The sequence below is a fragment of the Carassius gibelio genome, chromosome A18 (assembly GCF_023724105.1).
Source record: "Carassius gibelio isolate Cgi1373 ecotype wild population from Czech Republic chromosome A18, carGib1.2-hapl.c, whole genome shotgun sequence".
Lineage (NCBI taxonomy): Eukaryota > Metazoa > Chordata > Actinopteri > Cypriniformes > Cyprinidae > Carassius > Carassius gibelio.
Window position 1 is genome coordinate 27362910 of NC_068388.1, and position 5935 is coordinate 27368844.

A 5935-nucleotide genomic window follows, 5' to 3' on the forward strand; every position below is an offset into this window, starting at 1 on the left:
CAGCAAATCAGCATTTCTGAGGGATCCATGTGACACTGAAGACTGGAGGAATGATGCTGAAAATACTCTGCACATCACAGGAGTAAATTAGTTTATAATGTATTCACATAGAAAACAGCTATTTTAAGTTGTAATAATATTTCACAATATTACTCTTTTTACATATTTTAATCAAATAATGAATACAGAGGTGAGCAGAAGATAATTATTACAAATTGTATTCACTTCAAGCTTTTGAACACTAGTGTACTGTATATTTGAGGTTTGACTTACTGTACTAGTCTTGTGGTCAATAGCATCTTGGAGATGTTGTCTTACAGTAGGTTCACTCCGACTCTGCTGGATGCAGCAGGCCATCAGCACTGAAGAATCTAGGAACAAAACAAGCAATTTGACACAGAGCCAACAATATTTAGTCTGCAGTTCCAGGTTTATTAGATGGAAACAAGCTAGAGCAGGTGAAATGCAAAAAATGAATAAATAAAATAACAGATTCATTGCGATAAATGTTGTGAAAAAAAATGCATATTAGGTTACTTAACCTTTTCAGCGCTCCCTTCAGAAATATTGAAATCTTGGACACTCCCTTGTGTTGTAGAAGGATTATTTTGTCACTCTTGAAATCGCAGAAAAGTTTTATGTTTACCATAAAAGATCAAAACAACTTTAGTTTTCTGCCAATTTTCGTGCTCCTTGATAACGTGACATCATAGATAAACAGTAAAGTGTAACTTAAATGTTAAGGTTAAATAAATTAAGCAATTTCCAATCATCCATTGAAAGATTACCAACAAAACAGTCAAAAGCCATCATCTACAGATGAAGATTTGATTAAAAGCCCAAATTTTCATAAAAAAGAGAACAATAGAGTTATCATACCTGACCATACGTCGTCTGAAAACGGTAGAAATGCTAACGGACTTTTTCGAAGACATTAAACCATTCCTATAAAGTAAATAAACAACAGAAGCGAGTCAAATACAAGTAAGAGAAGTGTCAACAACAGTTATAAGTAATATAACCGTTTCCATGGCAACTCTATCCGGTCCGCGCGCACGCCCATGAAAGCACGTCACGAATTAAAAGTCACACGCTTAGGTTACATAAATAAACATATGAATAAACATATGCCCGTTATTTTTTTTTCTATAAGAGGGGGCGCGGCCATTTGTAAATTTAATGTGTCTGGCTTTCGGTGTCATTCCAGCTATATTAGCTGTACAAACAGCTTGTTTTGCTCTTTACTGTTGCAAACTGCTGTATCTTACCATGTTATTTTTATTGTCTTAATTATGAACGTACTGGTTTGTAGTGCAAACAGTTTTACCGTTTACTGCACTTTGTTCTTCTTGTTATTTCCCTATAACCATGACCATAAATCTCACACATTCACATACAATTGCTTGGTGGATAGAATTAGATCACTGCATAATTCAAAATGTCATTCAGTTATGATATTGCTAATTTAAAATTCATTTTGTAGTTCTATAATCCAGTGCAAAATGCCAGGCCTGCACATAATAGTGGGACAAAGTGGCGCTTTTATAGTTTAAGATTTTGTATTGTTGCTTTTACGAACACTCATATATGTGTGTATATATATTTATATGTGTGTGTGTGTGTATGTGTGTGTGTATAAGGTGCATCTTGAAGAAATGTGAATATCATGAAAAAAGTTCATTTTTTGTAATTTTATTACAAAAAAAAAAAAATATTTTATTAAAAAGTGAAATTCTCATATATTCTAAAGATTCATTTTTTTGATGATTAGATTAATTTAATGAATGTAATTATTGCATTTAAAAGTATAAAAAAGGAGATAAAAATATTATTTATTATTTAAAATGATTTTTAAAGAAACTTTGTCCTGTGGTGTGACAGTACAGGTGTCACAATGGAGGACTTTTTTTTTTTTTTTATCACACCAAAGGACGTTTCAGCCTTTTCTGTCAATTAATGACCTTGCTATTCCAAGCTAACCTGTCATTAGTGGCAAGCAAGACACATTTGCTAAATTTTCTAGGATTATGTAGCTTAACATGCACTTTTTAATAAAAACATATATATAATTTAGGGGTGTCATATTAATGCACAACAAAGCATAAACATTTTTTAGTGGTTCCGAAAAAGTTCAAAGGACATGGTGTCACACCGGAATACATAGTACAAAAATGTAAAAAAATCGAATAACATTGCAGCTTCATAACAGGTCCGTGTAGGTCAAATAAATGTGTGTATGTATTTATATTACGTGTCCTGAAATATTATGGGCGTCCAGTACTCAAAATAGTTTTAGAACCACTGACTGGTAAAGTAAGGTGATCTGCCAGGATGTGTCTTCAGAAAATGGCACATCTGGTCACCTGGTATAGGCCATATCTGGCCCACATACAACAAGCCAGAACTCAACCTAAAACCGGTTTGTCAAACACGGGCCAGATCTGGCCCACACACAGCAAGCCACGACTCAAATTAAAGCCGGTTTGTCGCCCACGGGCCAGATCTGGCCCACACACAGCAAGCCACGACTCAAACTAAAGCCGGTTTGTCGCACACAGGCCAGATCTGGCCCACACACAGCAAGCCACGACTCAAACTAAAGCCGGTTTGTCGCACATGGGCCAGATCTGGCCCACACACAGCAAGCCACGACTCAAACTAAAGCCGGTTTGTCGCACACGGGCCAGATCTGGCCCACACACAGCAAGCCACGACTCAAACTAAAGCCGGTTTGTTGCACATGGGCCAGATCTGGCCCATAAACAGCATGCCACAACTCAAACTAAAACCGGCTTGATGTGTGTGGGCCAGAGATGGCCCATATAACCTCTGCCAGAACTGAGCCAGATGTGCCATAGTTGGCCCAGATGAGCAGGCCCGTCACAACAAGGCAGGCAAACCAAGCAATTGCTTGGGGCCCCGAGCTGACCTGGGGCCCCAAGACAACGACTGGTTAAGAATAAAATGCAACGACACTGTGTGAGCGCCCCTTTGATCGTCAATGAAGTAACATGTAATGACACTGTTATCGGGATCCCCCTCAAGGGGGCCCCTCTCAGTTGGCGCTGACAGCAGCAGGCCAACCAAGTCAAGTGATCTCTGCTTTTTTTTTTTTTTTGAACGGAAGGAATATGGTTACTGTAATATGTTTTTTTTTTTTTTTTTTTTTTAGGGGATAAGGAAAACGCAGATCAGAAATCGCAGACTGCAAGGAGTCAGCAGTGTTTTGATTTGAGGGCTCAGGCAAACATAAAGCTAACGTCGTGGCGTGTTTCGATTGCAAGAATCGCGGAATCCAGTCATAAAAACTGAATTTACAGTTTAACGCAGAATGACACGTAATTTGCCAAATTTTGAATGAATGAATTAAAAATAGGTCATTGCGCTTACATCAAACCACGATACGGACTAATATCTGTAAATATTAAGCAGGAACAGTCTGTTTAAATCTGAATCCTGCATGTTCTGCGTGTCTCTGTTAATGAAAGGAGCAGCTTCCCAGCTAACACAGTTACGTTGTGACGACGTAACTGGACCAGACCATATTCGTTGCAGCGACATCCCAAATAACGTTCCAGCGACGTAACTTTGTGATTCCCATATCCGTCGTGGCGACGTTATAGTGGAACGTCGCTGGAACGTGAGGAGTACGTCCCAGCGACCAAACTGGCACGTTATGAGAACGTTACTATAAAGTACCATATTGGTCGCAGCGACGTACCATATAACGTTCCAGTGACGTAACTTTGTGATTCCCATATCCGTCGTGGCGACGTTATAGTGGAACGTCGCTGGAACGTGATGAGTACGTCCCAACGACCAAACTGTCACGTTATGAGGACGTTCCTATAAAATACCATATTGGTCTCAGCGACGTACCACATAACGTTCCAGTGACGTAACTTTGTGATTCCCATATCCGTCATGGCGACGTTATAGTGGAACGTCGCTGGAACGTGATGAGTATGTCCTGACGACCAAACTGGCACGTTATGAGGACGTGACATTACAGGATCATATTGGTAATTCATATTTTCACCTCACCATTACCTTGAAATACATAAAGAACTAATAAACTCAATCCATCTCTGGTGCAAAAAATAAACCTTATGAAATCTAATTGTAATCTAATTATAGGGGATTCATAGTTAATACATTAATTACATACATGCAATGTAAACAAATACAAAAACATTACATTCTAATATAAAATAGACAAAAACACACTGCATTCATTCACAAATCAATATTTATTCAGCACTACTTTGTACAAATACGAAGCCAAAACATTTTGAACATCGCACCTGTTCTTTAAACATGCAAAATGTTACTAAGTTATGAGCACAGAAAACTAAACACATCAATTCATAGATTACACAATATAAACAATAGAAAATATTTGTCTTAAAGATGGGGAGATGGTTAATGACGTTATTAGTGAAAATTAAAAATAATTATCAGTAAACCTATTGATACAACATAATTTAGTGCAACAAAAAATACATGATAAATGGATATGAAACAATTCAGCAGATACTGCACCGAGATACTGCACAAAGTAAAACTGGGAGCGTCATATATGAGGCTCCTGGTATAAATGTCTGATGGTGATGTGCTTTAATTACACGACATGCAGGAAAAAATTTAGGCTAATTCATGCGCACGATTTTCTATTTCATTCCCTCGATTTGCTAAAACGTGTACACTATTTATACATCAAGAGAACGAATTAGTAAATTGTGCATACGATTTAGCAAATCAATGAAATGTAAAAGTAATTGTGCACGTTTAGTACATAGAGGGAACGAATTAGTAAATCATGGACATGATTTCTTTCTTTTTCTTGCATGTCATGATCAGGGCTCTGTGCTCACTATCAGAGGATAAAACTAAACAATATAACAATTACCAAAGAACCATCATTTTTGAGCTTCCCAGAAGAAAAACATTCATAAAGCGTAAAGATATGAAAAATGAACAATATAGAGATTTCTAGCATCTCTCCTGTATTATTTGTCCCACCCGAAAAAACAAAGTTTTTTAAGAAAATGAGCATATTGACTTTCTCAGAAGAATCTGTGATCTGTGATTACTGACTGTGGAGAAGACTCTTTCAGACAGTGCTGAGGAGGCAGAGTTAGGTGCTGGACAGCTGATAGAGAAGAGGAAGAGGGTGTTTCTTACCCCAGCAGCAGAAGACAGGCTCTTCTGAGGGAAGGACAGGAGGCTTGCAGTGTTTTGCTGTAGAACAAGGCTTCTTCCCAGCACCTGATCTTCTTCAGAAAAGAGTTCCTCTAGTGTAGAGTCAGACACTCAGACTTCTTGCAAACTGGAATCTTTTAATAACATTTAGCATATTATTGTAGCCATGTTCATTGTTTTTATTGTAACACATGGCAAGCTTATGAGAAAATTGTTAAACGTGTTCTTCCTCCTCTTCTTCATCCTGGACCTGCACTGTCAACATCCTTCTCTGAGCTGAAAGGGAGGATCATCTTGTTAATGTTGCTCATGTATGTTCACAACCAGTCAAAAATCTGGAATCTTTTCTTTATGGTTTTCAAGAGAAGTCTCTTCTACTCACCAAGGCTAGATTAATTTGATAAAAAAAATTTTTTAAAGTAATTGTAAAAAAAAAAAAAAAAAAAAAAGAAAACAGAAAGAAAGAAATAACAGTTTTCATACTCTTTTTTGAATATACTTAAACATATTTATTGAATTAATTATGAGGCAAAGCTGAATTTTTCAGTAACTTTACTCCAGTCTGCAGTGTCACATGATCTTTTTCATATACTGATTTGCTGATCGGGAAACATTGCTGATTATCACAAATCAGTGCATTTACATGCACCCAATCGCATTATTGCCGCTAAGATCAAAGTGTACATCTGCTCATGACATACATGATGTAAATCACATCTGCAGTTAGCTTACT

At 37.3% G+C, this 5935-nt stretch overlaps 1 long non-coding RNA gene across 1 annotated transcript in view; it reads right to left on the minus strand.

Moving 5' to 3' along the window:
• Window positions 1-4576: 4576 nt before the first annotated feature.
• Window positions 4577-5935, minus strand: part of LOC127933901 (uncharacterized) — a 5688-nt gene continuing 4329 nt past the window's right edge. The window contains exon 3 of the long non-coding RNA XR_008147597.1: window positions 4577-5478. This is a non-coding gene — a long non-coding RNA (uncharacterized LOC127933901). The remainder of the gene's footprint in view (window positions 5479-5935) is intronic.